Here is an 18,351-nt window from a genome sequence, read left to right on the forward strand (position 1 = left end):
TCGTGTAGTTCAGACATATGCACAGCCATAATGTTCTCATTGCAGTCTAACAAAATCTGCTGTATAGGATTTCCAGGTAGATTGCAATTAATATCATTAATAGGAGGCTTTAATTGCCTCTGAAAGGCCCAGGAGAAAAGCTGTAGGAGCAGCCTTTGGATTGACTGCGGGGCTCTCTGTCCAGCATGTAGTTTGTGAATAGCCTCTGGTGACTGACTAAGACTCACCAGTAAAAGTCTTCATTGGAGGCCATGACCGCTGGGAAACAGCAATCGGTTCCTCAAGCTTCCATACCAGCTTCTTGGCCAGATGTTGGCATCCTGATTGAGGTCAGATGGTGCAGGGAACAGCAGGAATTATGGCATACCTTTGCACAGGAGAAGCACAGAGAAAAATAATATGCTCTATGTGCCACTGCTAGAAATTGCAACTCCCAACTACTGTAATTCAGCTGGTCTTTGAGCACACGTTGAACTGTTCTGCAGCATTCATGAAATGAACAAAAAGCATTTGAATGCATTTTGAACAATACAGTGCCAAACTTCCTCCTAGGAAGAGGAAGGAACCTCAGAGTCTGGGACTGGGACATCCTCATTTGGCAACATCCTGTCACTTAGTTCCCATTTTGTAGAACTGGAATAATAATTTCCTACCCAAGGTCAGGATCCTGTAGAAGTAAAAATGTTCTGGGCCCTCAACTGGAAAAGACATGGCAATACACAGCTATCAGCAGAGCTTGCAAAGTTATCTGGTCCATCTCCTTGTCCCAGAGTGGGATCAGTAACACCTACCAGATTCCTGACCACCTGACAATGGAGATTCCCCAGGCTGCACTGGCAGACAACCTCAGGAGTTACTTCTCCTTTCTATTAGGAAGATTTTACCAACGTGTAAGTCTTCCCTGCTTTAACTTTAGTGTAGTTCATTCAGATTGGAGAACAACTTATTCCCACCCTCCCTGAAGCCACCTTTTACCTAGTGGAAGACCTCTACAATTGTTTGGCCTTCTCTATTCAGACGAAACAACCTGACCTTATTTTGGAACTCCTGTTTTCTAAAGCTTTTTATTGTTTTCTTCTGGCCCCTTCTGAACTACAAGGATCGGTTTGTCATGATGATTTTGACTTCTAACCCCATCCAAACATAAATTTACATGTTCCCTCCTCACTCTGTTGCTGTCTCTAGGTTTATTATGGATATCCTCTTCCTGCAGCTCACCTGCTCAAACAAACCTTGCAGTCACGCTTCCTTTGTAGTTGCCTGGGATTCTAACAGGGTAACACTCTTATCCTGACTCAGAAGTTCTCAAACAATTTACTCCCTTCAATTTGTCAAGGTAAGCATACCCAAATGAGAGATGTCATGCTATACCTTCTTCTTTTTCCTCCTGCCTGTCCTTCCTGGACAGCCGATACATATAGACTAGCATTAACCAGATGATGCCTTTAAAAGGCATGTTCAAGTATCTAATAAAGCTTATTCTCTTTACTCTGAAGCTGAGTGAGCTGCAGAGCCTCTGGAAGGATAAGGCCTTGATGATGGAGCTTTTCAAACTATGCATCACTTTGAGTCCTTTCCCAATATGCAAAACAGTCTAAAATTCTCTATCCTGGATTTTGTTACTCATAATAAGACATGAAAATGCAATTATCCCTTACTCATCAACAACTGCCCACCAGCCCTCACTCTTAGCTCGCCTGTTCTGGTGACTTTAAAAAAAGGTTTTGAAATTTCCATTTCCAGATTGCCCTGGCAGGTATGACTGTGACTTTGCAAACAGCTACAGCTGTGTGTGCTAATTGCTTTCCTCTAAATTATTTATGAGACACTTTTGACGGATGGGAATTCTCACAACAGCATGCGATAACCATTGGCAGTGGGCTCCTGAACTGGTGGGAACTCCATCACCTGCCGAGGTGCAGAAAAGCCAGCTGTTAGCAGGCATTGAGTCCCTGACTGCATGTGTGCTGAACTGCAGGGTCAAGCTCTACCTGCTTTCATCTCCTTTTCCAGGAACCGCTCAATGGGAAATTTATGTGTAAGCATTACATCTGCGGATAACACACCCTTTACTTTTGGGATTGGATCAGAGCATACCGGAGGTTGGCTAATTTAGATGAAGCAGAATATGGCGTGTCAGTGACCTGTGGAAGACAATCCATTTCACTAAAAAGGGCTTTTCAAGCACCGGTCCCAGGTGCGGCAGGGGTCTGTAAAATGCAATTAGGAAAGCTAGAAATCAATAGACTTAAATTCACCACATATGGGGTAGTAGCTTTACAAGACATTTTTCACAAGATACATAAAATAAAAAGGAATAGCAAACACTACTATAAAGAAGAGTACAAAATGTATATCACGGGCCAACACTTACCGCTGTTTTTTCCCAGAGGGTTTATCACTGCTGTCCAGCAAAAATGCTTCAAAAAGCTATGGCTGAAGGTAACTGTAAGCCTTGTCATTTAGATAAAAAGCCTGGTGTTCCAGGGAGCAGCAAATTATATCAGTATTTTTCCTTTCTTCTACACATAAGAATCACTGACAGGGAGATACAGTCTGGAACCAGGTTGGCTAGAAGAACTTCATGTCTTGAGTTGCAGGAGCATGACAAGGAGCAGCCAGGAGAATGAGGCAAACAGCCTGTTACTGTTCACTATTGCTGTTTTTATTGCCGTCCCAGGGGGACGTAAAGGTTGCTGTGTGAGCAACCAATGTGACATCTTCATGAGTTTCACAGCTGTGTTTAAGAACTACATTTAAACAGGACTCCCAGCCAAACTGATGGTGAAACTGTGGTGGACCTTTTCCTAAGCAATATTTCACCGCACCCGTCCCACCAACTCAGCAAAGATAGAAAAGGGCAGCAAATATAAAACCCAAATTACTGTGGGAGGATGACACATTGTAATCCAGCTGCACGTAGGTTGAGGAGGAGGGAGGCAGAGCAGAATGGGAAGTTGCTGTATGAGCACCCAGGAGCTCCATCTCTTGGCTCCCTTTCTCCTGTGCAGTAGAAATGACTCTTCGGCCCTGTCCCACTCACAGGTTGGCACTTGGGAGTTGGAGAAATGCCCCAGCTTCCAAACCTGCTCCCCAGATGATGTGGGCCATGTGGACTCATCGTACATACAATGAAGCAGCAGATTGCTAATAAGGAAATGAGATCTCTGCTGAAGAGGAGGAAGGGGGGAAGAAGCTGGTGTTCCCAGCCACTTATCACAGATGCAAAAGGAGACAGGACAGAAGGTATTTGTCTGGATCTGACACAGACTAACAGCATGGCACAGGTAAGGCTGGAAGTCATTCATGCCTCATTTCTCCCACCTGTAAATTATTCCTCCCCCTTCATCCCCACAGGCACATCATTATGATTGCTCAATTAATTAACAGTTTAAAAGAGCTCTGAGACATTCAGATGGAAAAGAAGGATTTTTTTTTTACTATTTCTTTTTTTTTTTTAATTTCTGCTTCTCCAAAACTGTATGCATAAACACTGAGATTTATAAGTCCTTTGCTGCAGATGAAGAATCGCTTCCACTTTACAGATGAGAGAGTTAAACCATGGAAACCTTAATGCACATATTTTTGTGAAACAGCCTCAAGTTCCCTGACCCATTTTCTGTGTATCCAGCTACATACAAACACAGTTTGACTTCCGCAGGGCTGAGCGCTCCCAACCCTGAATGGTGCCATCCAGGAGGGTAAGGCAGGGATGCCACCCACCAGGTCAGGCTGCACAGGGCCCCATCCAACCTGGCCTTGAAGACTTCCAGGGATGGGACCCCCAAGCCCTTCTCCACAGGGCTGCTATCATATCGCTCTCATAGCACAGCAAGTTGCACAGTAACGTATCACAGGAGTGAGAATTTCTCTGACCAAAAGAAGTAAGACTCACACGTAAAAATAGAAGGCTGAAAGGAAATCTGCCCATTCTGCTCTATTATTATTTTTAATAGAAGACCCAAGTTCCTGTCAAAAACAAGAGAATAGACAATTTCCAGCCAGCTCTTATGGCACAATCTTTTGAAATACTCAGCCATCTGTCTCAGCAGGAGTTCCTGGTGTTCAGCCCTTTGGAAAAACTTGGCCCTTCTTTGGGAACATGGTGCTTTTGAAACCACGGAGCCATGTTTTCCATGAAAAGCGCTGCTTTTTGTGTCTACTGCTACTGTCCTTGGTGCAGTGAAACCTATTGGCTAAACTCAGTGAGCCCTAACTCCAAGTGGGGCAGGTCCAGTCCACAATTAACTGCACTTTCATGTAATGTTGCTTACAAAAAGCACTGCAAAAGCATTTTAGCAAATCTCCAAATGAGAATTGCTCACAAAAGTAAACTCCTTTTTGCTTAGAAACATTTGTTTTCTCTGCAACTCTGACTCTTCCAGCACTTTCTCTTCCCTCTCTCACTACTGCTGAGCCTTTGTCTCAGGTTAAGAAGTAACAAAGCAATGGCACGAACTGCTCCTGACTCAGAAACATTATTAATAGTGGGACCTCAGTCTGGCATGAAAAATCAGCTTCCAAATAGGCCTCTCTGTGGGTTAATAAAATCAGCTATACAGACAGAAAAACTCTGCAGCAGGTGAATCATCTCGCACACAGGGACCAAGCAAACAGAGACAGCATGATGCACAGCACTACATTAAAACAGAAATATGGTCCCACTGTAAACACCTACATCTGGAACCTGCAGTGATTCCTCTTCAGAGAACGAACATTTTACAGCAATATTCTGAACACAGCCCAGCAAAGCTCTAGCCTGGACATTTGCCCTCCCTTCTGCTGCTGGTGTTAGAAGAACATATTACTGGTCTCCCTTTTAGCAAATACAGATAAAGCTCCTTCCAGCCCTCTGTAATAGAGACAAAACCTTGTTATGTTCAATGGAGCAAGAACTCTGACAAATCAATGAGATGCATAAGAACTCTTTTTATTTCTCAAGTGAGCCAAGAGGCTTTGAAGCTAGATTAATGCCTCCAAATGAAGGGCCACACAACCCCTCCTGCTGCAACAGAAACCTCAGTGAAATCCTGGCTCTGTGAAAGTTAACAGCAAAATTCCCACCAGTTTCATTGTGAATGAGACTTCAGGCCACAAGTCTATTCTGTGGGGGGTTTTCTACCAAATGTTAGAAAACGACTTTTTCCAACAGAAAAATAAAAAGTCAATTGTTTCATTGTATCGTTATTATTTTTTTAAGCTGTAACCAAACATTTCATTTTCAATCGGGGTCAACCCTAGTTTAAAACTGCCAGTTCCCACACGTCCTCGTGAAGCAATTGAGCTGTATCCCTGACATGTCCTGATGCTAAACTCAACTGACACATCCTACCTTAATAACGCTGGGCAGTATGTATTGAACTTTCCATACCCACACAAGAAAAAAAAATCAGCATATCAACATTCTTCTCCTCATCCTCTCTCAAGTTTCGGGCACTGGAACAGCTCCCCAGAGAAGTTCCATAGCACCGAGCTTGCCAGAGTTCAAGAAGTGTTTGGATGATGCTTTCAGACATATGGTCTACTTTTTGGGCAGTCCTGCATGGAGCCAGGAATTGGACTCGATGGCCCTTATGAGTCCCTTCCAACTCAGGATATTTTATGATTCTTTGAAAATATTGGAATTTTTCAAACAAAAATTTAACTGTACTGCAATTTGTGTCGACAATGGCTACCACCTGGCTTGGCCCTACCAAAGTTAAGTTACTCTGAAATAATAAAACATAATTCAGAACAGAATTTGGCCTGAAGATCTCCATGTCCCAAAGAGCCCCAAAAACCTTCTCCTTGGCTCTGCTCGTTCCTTTTGAGGAAGAACCCAGCGGAAGGAAGGCAGCCAGTGTGACTGCCAGTTTTGCAGAATCCATGAAACTCTTGGGAGTCGTGACCCCAGTTCTCTCACTCTTGGATTTCTAACAGAGGACTCTATTGAAAATGATCCTCCCCGGGGCCCCAGGATGTTCACCGTTAACCTTACTGAGTCATGAAAGAATATTCAGCCTGTAATACAACAAATACAGCAAACTTCCACATGCTGCAGCACAGCAATCTCAGAAGTTACTGAAACATTTTAAGGTATCGACCAAGACCTTGTTCAGCAAAACTTAAACCCCAGAAACTGAACAAAACTTCAGCACTTGCTTAAGTTTAAGCACAAGTTGAAATGCATGTCTGAATGGCCTTAGGAATTATGCAAATGCTTAGATGAACCCAGCACCAAATATGAATTACTTCAGAAGATAGAGAAGCAAGTAGTGCAATTTAATCATTTTTATCTCCTTACCAGGAATGCACAAGTTCTTAGAGCTAATATTACAGCATCTTCTACTGTTGCCAGAAGCCAAATGACCTATTCTTTAACAGTCAAGCTCTCCTCATTTTCAAACTGCAGATTAGTCCATTTACGCTGAAGAGTGGCAGAGAATGACAATTTCATAATACACAGATTGAGAGCAGCTCCACTCACATGTTACATTACCTTGCCCTTATTTCCACTGTACTTTTTCAATTGACTGTCACGGTAATAAGGCGGTGCTGCTTCTAATCTCAAATTGTATACTTCCTGGGATGCTGGCAATTCATTAGATACTGCCATAAAGAGGCTAGCTGGATCTGACCTTGAATCTCGATGCACACAAAAAAATCAACCCACGGTGATATTCATATTAACAGCCTCCATTAAAGTCACAGTGTGAACTGGGCACTTCCATAAAATGCTGAATAAAACGAACCTTCAGCAATATCACCGAAAAGGGCAGCCAGCACCTCCCAGCAGACTGTCAGCACTGTCCACAAGTGATCCCATAGGCATGAAGGCTGATGGTGAAAATGCTCTGCACATGACTAGTCCTTACTTCTGTGAATACTCTCACAGGCTTCAGCACTTTCAGGGTCAGGTCCCACAGCTGTACCGCTGACAGACGGTGCAGCAATTGCCAAACGGACCGATTCCAGTGCGCCCTCCTTGCAAAATATCAGTGAAGCTGTAATATAATCTCTGCGAATGTCATTTTAGGAAATGAATGCTTTGCAGCAGGAGATCACGATCCCTCAAAAACTGAAGGAAGTCCTTAATTCACTGCGATCCAAGGAGAAGTACGCAGGAGAAAGTGGAAAGGAATTAATAAATTGCACCACCAAAGAGGCTTGTTGCTAATTACAGTACAATCGCCACAGCGAGACATACAAAAGAGCTAGCTGGGAGAACATGCCAACTTATCCTGCCCAACTCCAGGGACTGCTTGCTAACAAAATGCAGGGTATTCTACTTCTAGGTCACTGATTTCAGTCTGGCATCAAAGGAGAAAATGACTGAAAGTCAATGCCAGCTGACAGTGGTGTGAAAGCAGTAGGGTGGATCTCGGCCCACTTCCTAGCAGACTGGAGAACAGAACCCAACTACTTGTGATTGGTGAAGTCACAAAGCTCAAGATTCAGGCTGTGATTCAATGATACAGCAAATCCAGCTGTAGGGCTCTTAGGACAAGCTGATGCGATGCACACAGTTCTGCTGATTCCAGCTTCTCTAAAACCTTTTGACAAGTGAACTGTGCACAAACAGGTGCTACTGCAGATCAGATACTGTCAGGCCTCTGACAGCTGGAAGAAAACTCCAGGTTGCATATGCCAACCTATTCAGTATAGCTGTGTGCCCATAGTTCACTCATATCTGAACCGCCTGGTATCAGGGGTCACCAAACCTCGGCCTCCAAGCTCCATCCTTCAGTGACAGCAGGTGCAGGCTGTGCTGGAACAGACACATCAGAACTGCACTGGTTTATTGCTGCTGGCCATTCTCTGGACTGGAGACAAAAAGCGTCTGTGTACACCTCTGTCTGTCCTGGGAAAAGGTGGAGGGTGCCAGATGTTTAGCAAGTCACTCAGGACACATAAAGCCACACAGGCATTAAATGGCATAAATAGAGAGGCATTAAATGGCACCATCCCTGCTGGCTGGCACCACATCCCTGCTCATCAGCACTCCATTCATTTAAATACTTTAAAGAGAGCAGGGAAACGGGAGATTAGAGAGATGTGCTGCTGCCTTTGATAAGCCTGAAAATAGGAGCCATGTTAGTGTTAATCCTGTAGGAGAAATAGAGAAATGAGGCGATTAACTGCAGTTGCAGGAGCAGCCTCGTGCAATCTGTTTTCCCACTGAATTCCTCCATGGAAAGATGGGTCACAGGGCACACCTGCAGAATGCAGCCAGGCACTGGGATCTGCACTGTACCCACGGCCTGTGCTCCAACAGATGGTTGGCCAAAGGATTTTGTGTCCTTTTGTTTTGTTTTGTGTTGTGTGTTTTATGTTTTGTTTTGATGGTGGGTTTGTTTTCTTTTTTGCTGAACACACAGGAGCAGAGCAAGCCCTCTTGCCAACAGTGTAGTGAATGCAAAGCATTCAGCAACAAAGGGGTGACCTTGATTACTGTCTAATGAGTAGAAACCAGTTGCTTTTCAGTACATAATGAGGCAGAAAAGTTCTGCTATAGTCTGCCAGATTTCTTGATGCTGCCCTTAGGAAGGCTGTCAAAGATGCTGTCTGCATAGTCTCTGCTTCAGGCATCAGTTGATCCTTGGTCCTTCCACACACAATGGTAATGCTACAGTGCAAGATGACTCTTAGAAAAGTCTATGTATTTCTCTTTACATAACATGCTGCCCCTTAATTGGCAGCACAAGTGTTAGAGCAACACCACCTGATTTTTGTACTCTGAGATAGAATATGTCAACAGCTTTGCTTCAGATCCTTTCTTTTCTTTCTTACTGTGTTAAAAATGACGATTATATTCTGCAAGCAGAATTTGGCCCTCACTGCTGAAAGCAATGGAGGAGGAATGGCCAGCCCTGAAAATAAGAAAGGAAAAAATTCCGGATCCACTGATATCAATAGAGAATATCAGCTCAGTTAGTTTTCCCCTTTCAGAATGCTGCACCTTTGGGAAAGAAAAGAGGCTGAACTGACTGGTGTGAAGTCTCCTAAGATCAGCTGCACCTTGGAAAGGCAATATTATCATAGAGGTTCTACTGAGAATGGAGAAAAGTTAATATGGGCACTGAATGTATCCATCAAGCCTTGGGACAAGGTAGCATTGGTAGTTCTGGCATCACTTAGTGGTAACTGCAAATGGTGAATTAAATCAGGTTGATGATGCAGAGGGAAGAACTGGTACCTCTTCACTGCATAACAATAAACTGCACTACCAAGAAGGCTGAAGTCCCTCCAACATCCTTATCTGTGTTAGTAGCACACAATCATGTTCCAATGAAACTGCAGAGAAAACAGCCCCATTCAAGACACAGCATGTGTCAGCAGGGAGAGCAAGGGAACAGAAATCATGAACAGGGTAGCAGTGCAGAAACAAAATGAAAGAAGGAGCTTCCACATTAATAAAAAAATCCCGGTCACTTGCAGTATCAAAGTGTTTTTTGGAGGTTAGGAGAGATGGAATCTGTGTTTGAAAGGGAGAAAATTCAACGTGTTAAAAAGGAGAATGGGAGTCACAGACATGGAAACCGAACATACAGAGACTGCCTGTGGTGGAGAGGGGTGTTGCAAACAGGAAGAAAGATTTCATGCTCTCTGGAGCCCAGAAAGCTGCAGCCTGCAATTCCATAAGGCGCTCTGTGTTCAGTCTGAGATCCCTATCTCCCATTTCAGATTTTACCTGGAGAGGAAAATGTTCAGTTTTTAGCATTAAAAAAACAAAAGCAAAAAAAAAAAAACAAAAAAACACCCCAAAAAAAACCAAAACACCCAAACCTTTTAATTTTAAAAAGAAGAAACTTTTTGATAGCTGCATAATCAGTTAGATCTTGCCTGTGGTGTTTTGTCCTTGTCCTAGGTTTCTTTAGGGACCTATTCATATCTGCATAATCATCTATTTTAATTATATGATGCCATAGGGTAAGCAATACTGTATGGACGAGTGAAAAGGCAGGGAGGTAAAGGTGAGACAGAAAACAAAGCTGCCATATTTCCTTCAGCAGAACTGAGGCCGTCACATTCAGTCTCGTGTCTCATGCACAGGATGAGAGAGGGGTATCTGCATGAATATCCCCCTCATAAGTTCCTTCAATCCTTGTGAGACAGATTCTTTCTCTTCTGTTCCAGATTTCAAACCCAGTATCTTTACCAGCCTCTTCCCAACCCTGTCCCTGCTTCAAAGCTGGTCTGCAATCAGGCAGATCCCAGTTGTGTGGAGGTGACACATAGAACCACATTCACTCATTCACATCAATCACAAAGGAATCCAGAAGGAAGCTGGGGAGAGATCAGGGGAATTTGGCCTGTCTGCAGTCAGATCTCTGAGCGGCACATGCTGTTTATCATGCTAAGCCAGAGCCATGACTACATCTCTTCCTGACAGATGCATCCTTTCTTTTCTCTTGCTTTTCACTGTCAGCAACCGTTACTCTCCCAGCACCTCTCCAGAGACCAACACAGCATGGGAAGTGGCAGCATACATACATTAACAATTTTCCAGTGTTCTTACTGAAATGTTCTGGCTCCCGTAAGCTTACGCACATCTTTTAATGATGTCTTTTTAGGTTTCTTTCTGGAGGCGAATCCCAGCAAAAGGCAATGAGAATGGAGCTGTGGGATCCAGTGGTGGAGTTGTCCCACTTGAGGGGAGAGAGAAGAACCTACCTAAAAAGCAGAGCGAGGCACAGGGAGAAGTTTGCAAAAGTGAAAATAACTCAGGCAGAAAGACAGTGAGGTGACAAAGCTAAAATGGCTGCCCAAAAGTTAATCTGTGCAAGGTTTGGTTGTGTCAGCGTAGCATGCCCCAGTATTATAAGTCAGTTCCATGATATCTGGATTTGTAACTTTAGATGTTATGTTACAGCCAGAGACAGGCTTGGGTGAAAAGGAGTTTCCAAGCCTGGAGCTGCGTGGACTCACACTCAGGAGCAGAGTGAGACCGTCCAGGTTTTGACTCCTCAGTACGTGTGAACTTTGTTGTAAATCTAAGACAAAAGAGGCACAGGGCAGAACTAAGTAGCTTGAAAAAAAATACGTTGTGGGTAGCTTAAATCTTTGCAAAGAATGATTTAATGCTACCAATGTGAAAAGATGATCCCGCAAAAGGGTAAAATATATTAAATTGTGCAAACAGTGCTAACTTGCTTCATAAATAAAATGCTCTCTGCAATTACCAACAGACAGGATACGGATAAGCGGTTTTGAAGAGGAAAGCCCCTCTATCTCATTAAGCAGTTGCTTCACTCCTGCTTTTTTTCCATGTTCAACTCTTCACCTTAATCAGCAATACCCAGCTATGCAGCACACACCAAGAATGCAAAGCTGACAAGCACAGGAGGGCCTCCCTTATCAGCTCGGGATAAAAGCAGGAGATCGAAAGGATGGATTGTCTGTGATTTTTCACTGCAGACTGGTAGATACCTTATGCCCATCACAGACATACTTGAAGGCCCGAAGGTTTGTTTGTGTTTTAAGATTTGGAGGAATACCGGCAGGAAAACAATAGGTGAACTTCCACATGGGAAAGAAAGAAGTGCCACAGTGCTCGTACCATCACACTGTGCTGCCATGGGCAGGGGCTGGGGATGCAGCTGCTGCTCGCTGTGGGCTGAGCACATGCAGTGCGGGCAGACACAGACCAGCCAGCTCCCACACCCCACAGAGATGCCAGGAAAGGATATCTGTAGGAAGGTGTGAAGCCGGCAGTAATAAAACCAGCAGGGGAAGTTTCCTGCTAATCTCAGTGACTGCATTAGAGCCTGCAGAAAGAGGATTTGAGTTTTTCCTGAGGACAGCAGGTAATACCCAAAGACTGCTAAGCCACTGCAGCAGGTTTATGCCTGCAAGAGTAGCACAGGGACTCCCAGGCCCACTCTGTTCCCTGCTGTCTGAATAAAGCTCCCGACTATAGCAAAGACAGCATGGTCAGAGCCTTCCTTATCCTCTCCTCCCTGCTGTGATCACAGGGAGCTCCTGCTCCACCCCTCTGATGTGTTGGCAGCCTCTGTAATTTGGAGAAGCTGTGATTTATAGCTTGGACAGAGCCTGTACTTAGGGACTACAAAGGTAGGGCTGGCCTGACCAGTAGGGCTGTGTCATTGCTGGCCCTCTGTATTGATCAAATGAGTGATGGAAGCAAAGAATTCAATTGCGTTTGCCTCCTGTATGGATGGGCTAAGGGGCAGGGGTGGGAGGAGGCAGGGATTTAATTACCCCTCACAAACAGCACATGCAGACAGAAATGTGGCAATTGACACTCAGTCCCCTGGTGGGGAGAATCCCTGTCAGCCACCTCCCTCCGCACCTCCTCTCTGAGTGAAAAAGGAAACAGAAACAAGAAAGAGGAAATTTTCGGAATGCTTTGTCTTGCTTTAGTCACATACCACATCCTTCTCCTCGCCTCGTCTCTAGGGGAGTGTTACAGCCACGGGAACTGAGGAATGAAGGGAAGCTTACAGCTGCCTAAATCTAAGAGAGAAAAGTGTTTGTGGCACGCAGCATGTTGCAGCTCCTGCTATAAATTCACAGGCAGATTTCCAACAGTAACAGAGAGCCGAATCCAAACATACTACTCAATGAAAGGCTGGAACACCCTTTAATCAGCCTCCTAATTGGCCTTTCCCTCTTTTTCAGCATTTGTCATATAAGAAAACCTACAGCAGTTCCCAAATGAGCTTTTCAAAGCAACGTTTAGGACATAATCGGGTCTCTTTGGAAAGGGACAGTTTTAAATCCAGTCATAAACATTTGATACCATTGTCTGCCAAATTCTGCAAATGGTTTTTTGTGGGGACCCGCATTTATCAAATTGCCACCTTCAAGACAAACACTTGCAGGGATGCGTAGACCTTATTCTGCTAATGAGGGCATGCCCCTCCTTTCCAAAGCACCATTTCTTAAAACAGTGGTCCAATTTTTGCATTACAGCCACAACTGCCTTGTACTGACTGAGCAGCTGTCACTTAGATTCCTCCTATCAACTCTGAATTCCCTTTCATGTAGGGTCTGTGTTATGTGATGGCAGCTGAGAGCAGTGACCTATGACTATGCTTGACTTCTTATCTCATGACATGTGGACTAACTTACAAATGCAGGTAATTAGTTAAAGATGTTTCATGACAAATTAGACTAATGGAATTGTAATGGTTAAATTAACGTCTTGGGGTCAGTTTTAAGGTCCCTTGTTAGGGGCGATAGTTCAAAATGCAAGCTGGCAGACTCTGGGAAGTATCCTGTTTATTTTAATAAAGTGCTTCTTTTGTATGTGAAAAGCCAAGGACATAACTGCTGCGATAGGGCCAGATCCAAGGGAAACAATCCGGCTGGCAGTTTCTGGATAAGGTGGTCTCCCCAATCCTGCCCCCAAATTTTCTCCTGTAGTCAAAGAGACACGGTGGAGCAGAGCAGCAAGTATGAAGGATCAAAGCACACAGCTTTGCACTGCTCCGAACACTAATCTCTCACCCTCCCCTTGCACCTTTCGACTGAAAATCTCATCTGACATCTTTCTTCAGGGAGGAAGTTAATTTTGCAAAATCAAACAGTCCAACATGAATTAAACAGATAAATCATGTCCTGTTACCCGCATCCTTCCTCCAGGAGGAGCCTGCGAGGCTCTCCCTGTAGGCCCTGCTAACAATAGAGCTGCTTGTTAACGCTTGCACAATGCTAAGGACAAATGGGAAAGGAAAAGACGACAAAATGGAAAACATCACTCTGCAATTTTATCAATCCCTGGTGTCCACATGTCTGGAGTGCAGCGTGCAATGCTGGTCACGCCACCTTGGAGAGGTGAGTAGAGCTAAAAGAGGCAGCAAGAATGTCAGAGGTACCAAATGACTTCTGTAACTGAGGAGATGTCATCAGCAAGGATTCAAACATTTCTCAAGCAGACTGCTAAACTTGGGTGTAACTGAGACATTTAACAAGGAAGAGAATGGAGAAAGGAAACAGAATAATTACTCTTTGGTCTTTGTAACAGTCAATGAAATTATCAGAGAGGGTGCCTAAAAAAGGAAAGGCTTCTTACCCAGTGGGTAGTTGAATGTGGAGGCCACTGATGTGCAAGTGGACAAAGACCAAAGGAACAGACGGGTTCAAAAATTTAGATAAATTTGTGGGGCTCCACCAACAGCCATTAAATACAGCAGTCCAGATGCAGCCTGGAGCTCAGGAATTGCCTCCATGCAGAGCACCAGAAGGTGGAAATATACACCAGAACAAGAATTCCTGTCTTTGTGTTCTCTTTTATGCTCTTTTCTTATCCTCCCAGTGTGGCACTCATCGGCAGGACACCAGGATGGGCAGGGCTTTGTTCTGACTCAACAGCATCACTATCATCACCTGATCTTGAGCCTCTCTTCATTGCAAACAGAAAACTAATTAGTCACAGATAAGGCTAAGTCCACTTCCCCTCAGTGGCAGCCCTGACCTCTGATGGCCATCTAAGGGAACATTCTTCCACCCCAGATTCCAGTGGTGATGGGGAGCACTGAGTTCATCCATGTACATACATGTGCACACACATGTGACTGGGATACGATGAAGTCCCTCATTGCACAGCTTCCATTTTTAACTCAAAGAACACTTTGATCTTTCTTTTTCCAACATAAACACAAGCAGAGCACACAGTTAGACAGACAGTTCCTGCTGAAACAAGCTGCTCTACTCCATGCCTGGGCAGAGAACAAGACAGCAAATGACAAAAGACAGCTGTTAGCTGTGCTGCTGAAACCACTGCCTTCGGATGTTGTGGCAAAAAGCTCAGTGCAAGGACCTCTACTGAGCAGAGCAACACGGGTTTCTGTGCTCAGGTGTCACTCCAGAGTCAGCCCAAGCAGCTCTGGCAGGCACAGCACCTTCTCCTGCTGCTGCCTCTTGAAGCTGGTATCAGTCTACTGAATTTAGGTACCTCACAGGACAGCAGTGTGTGCTTCCCTGCTTCAGGACTTCTAGAGGCCAAGGGAAGAGCTGATAATAGGACCCCATGGGCAGTGTGTATTACCAACCCAGAGTACAGATGAAACAAATCTACTCCAGTTCCACTTGAGGGTGTTGGGCTGGAGCTCATGCTATGGCAGGTCCTACAGTCAGCTCTGGAGCTCCAGAATATCAGCCAAAATGCTGTTGTCACTGCTCCTTTTCTCTGCCAGCCCTGACATCCCCTGTCAATACCCAGCAGGGGCTGGAGATGTTCCTTCCACCTCCTCCCATCATACACACATGCAGAGTAACAAGGCAGTCCTCAGTGCTTAAAAGGAACGTGTAAATTAACAAACTAACATCAGAGGAAAACAATTATGCTATAATGCAGTTATTTTTCTTTCTCAGGACAAAAACTGTAGTAATGGAAAATTCAGGTTGTTCCTATGGGTGTAGGACAGCATTTGTAAGATAACGGGAGGAATAAGCTGAGACAAACAAATGTCCACTCGGTGTTTTGACGTTCTGTGTCTTTCATTTCTCTAATTCCTGGCACTTGGCATTCATTTTCTTTTCATATATGGATGAGGATGACATGACAGACGAAAATGCAATGATTTCCTTTCACAGTAAAACCAGGATTTAAAATCTCATTAATAGAACATTCCGAATTCATTACATTGCAGTTCTTGTAAATATGCATGTACACTATCTTTTTATATCATTTCATGTACATGAAATAGTAACAAGTAGTAAACACAAAAATACAAAATGAGAACCTGGTGTCATTACTACAGTACAGGTTTTGTTCTTTATGGGAGCTTTCAGTGCTAATAGCTGCAGGGGCATTGCGCACAAAGCACTCCGAGTTTGGAGAGGACTAATTAAGTTCTGCTGGTTTCTGTTACAGAGAGGGGACTATTTGGACCTTGAGCTTAAGACAGAAATAAGGAATAATGATTTACCTTTTACATAAGAAAGAGCAAATACTTCCCATTAGTGGGATAGCTGCAGCATTTATGTGTTATTTTCTGTAGGTAGGGAAGATATTTCAGCCTCAAGTATCCTCATAAGATGCTTACTTGAGCTGCATTTTGCAGACTGTAAAGTTAATGCTTGACCATTTTTTGTCTCAGTATTATTAGACAGAAGTGATAAAAGTATGGACCTATCAAATTAAGTATTACGTAATACACATAACCAATAGATCTAACACAAAAAGAGGATATCATTACCTAACACCTATCCCTAGCATTGCTTTGCAAGAAACAGAATACAAGGCTAACTAAATGTTTGTCTTTTTCAGAATACCTATTTAATACAAGCACTAAATGATAATAAACTCCTATTTTGTTTGCTTCCACTACTCAAATCGACAGATATTTCCTAAAATAACTTTGATGTTTCCATCTAAGGCAAATCTAATGGAAACCATGGAATCACAGAACCGCTGCTTGGAGGAGACCTCCAGAGATTCCCAGCCCTCCCGTTCAGGACAGAACTACTGCCAGCACCAGGTTGGGTCAACCATGGCTTGGCACAGCTGCATCATTAAATGGATGGAGATTTCACAGGCTCTTTGAGTTCACAAAGAAAACAAGAAAAACAATTTATTGAGAGTTGTACTACCTCCTAGAGACTAATTAAGGCCAACCAAAGTTTATTCTGATGAAAGAGACCCATCTTAACAGTCATGTCTCAATGTTATCCCTCACAGATACAGCAAAACCCAGTTACAGAACAGGCTTTAACTGTCCTACTGCTATTTTGTCTTCTAATACCCATTAACGTGGAATGCTTCAGTCCCTCACCAGTGAATACATCCTCACAATCACCTTCTGATGGTTATATATGATGGAAGGAGAACTGAGGTGAACATAAACTATGTATTCAGTTACACAGGACATCCAAAACAAAGCCAGGAACTGAATGCAGATTTCCTATACACTGCCTGTGTTAACCATGAGATCACTGTTGTTACTTAGTTTTCCATTTCCACAGCCTACCACAAATGTAAGTTGTAAAAGGCTGGAACAACCCTCTGAGGGCAGCACTGGTGATGAAAGCAAAATTAAAAGGAAGTACAGAGGTAATATTGGCCAAGATCTGAAATTCAGAATCCTACAACCTGAGAAAGAGACATGCTCGATAAGCACTACAAGTATGGAGCTCACCTGCATCTCAGTCTGCTGCTATTTTGCACAATCTTCATTGAGATGGATCCCATACTTCCTCCCAGAGAATATAAAACAGGCTCTACTCACACACTGACTTCAGATTTCTGTAACATTTCAAAGATCCCATTGGAGCCTTCAGGAAGGGTTTGATCTTAAGGGAACATCTAAAAACGACAGGCAGGTGATGGGCATGAAAATGCAGCAGTGAGGGTGGGTGGCAGAAGCTGGATACAGTGCAAATATTTACACTCCTCAAGTGAACCAGATGAAACATCATTCACATTCTTACCTGAATAGCAAAAGAACAGTCAGGTCTCTGAGCTCATTCGTTATTTTTTCATTTCCTATCACTGTTTTACTGCAGTGTCAGCTCATGTAGAAGCAGGAGGTGGTTTCATGGATCCAGGATTTAGTCCTGAGTGGGACCACTTAAGCCCCTGCGGTGCTACTATACTGTACCTACAAACCCTCCTCGTGTTCATCTTGAGAGAGATAGCAGGCAGATACTGGATCCCATTACTATCTCTAAGCACACAAGTTCCCTGTTAGTCAAGATCACACAGTGCCCCTTTTGCTGCAGCAATGTAAACATTTACCAAGAGAAGACAGAGAAATATGATCTGACACACGAAGATTAAGCTGTATGGGTTTTTCACAGGAAGCCAAGTTCTTTAGCTGTCAGATAGAAGCCACAGAGTGATGCCTATTGTTTCTTAAAGAGTAATTACTTCTGATCGCTTCCGAGTACACTAATTTGTCTTAATACAGAATGACAGCGTAACCCACGGTAGTGGATAACTGCATTACTTTACCTGTGTACAGGTTTTCTGGGGCTGGCAACTGCATCAACATCAGGAGGAGCAGCACATCCTTGTTCCAAGACATTGGCTCTCCACGTAGCAGCTCATCCATGTAGGAACTCAGAAACTCACAGCTGGTCAGGCATGGGGCTGGCTGCATGGGCAGCACCAGCACAGACACGGCAGAGGAGTCCTCAGCCAGTTCCTAGGAAGAGAACAGATGACGAGCATTAGGACCGTGATTGCCAATTTCCTAATCTGCTCTTACACGCTTTTATTTTTATATGCATTATAAATACACTACCACTATCTGAGTCCCTTCATGCAGGTATGAAAAGCCTTTCGCTAATTTGATTGAAAGATATAATTTGCAGTATTGCAAGGGAGGCAGGGACAGAAAGGAACAACTCACAATTTCACAGAACAGTTGGAAATGTCAGAACACAGCCCAGGCAGCAGTGAGC

At 43.8% G+C, this 18,351-nt stretch overlaps 1 protein-coding gene across 1 annotated transcript in view; it reads right to left on the reverse strand.

Annotated features, from left to right (window-relative positions):
- The window catches only part of SENP5 (SUMO specific peptidase 5), a 46,015-nt gene extending 27,947 nt beyond the window's left edge, over window positions 1–18,068 (reverse strand). Inside the window, exon 1 of the mRNA XM_032446481.1 lies at window positions 17,900–18,068. The gene's annotated coding sequence lies outside the window, so the exon portion shown is untranslated. The remainder of the gene's footprint in view (window positions 1–17,899) is intronic.
- Between the last annotated feature and the right edge of the window lie 283 nt (window positions 18,069–18,351).

This window comes from Coturnix japonica, chromosome 9 (assembly GCF_001577835.2).
Source record: "Coturnix japonica isolate 7356 chromosome 9, Coturnix japonica 2.1, whole genome shotgun sequence".
NCBI lineage: Eukaryota > Metazoa > Chordata > Aves > Galliformes > Phasianidae > Coturnix > Coturnix japonica.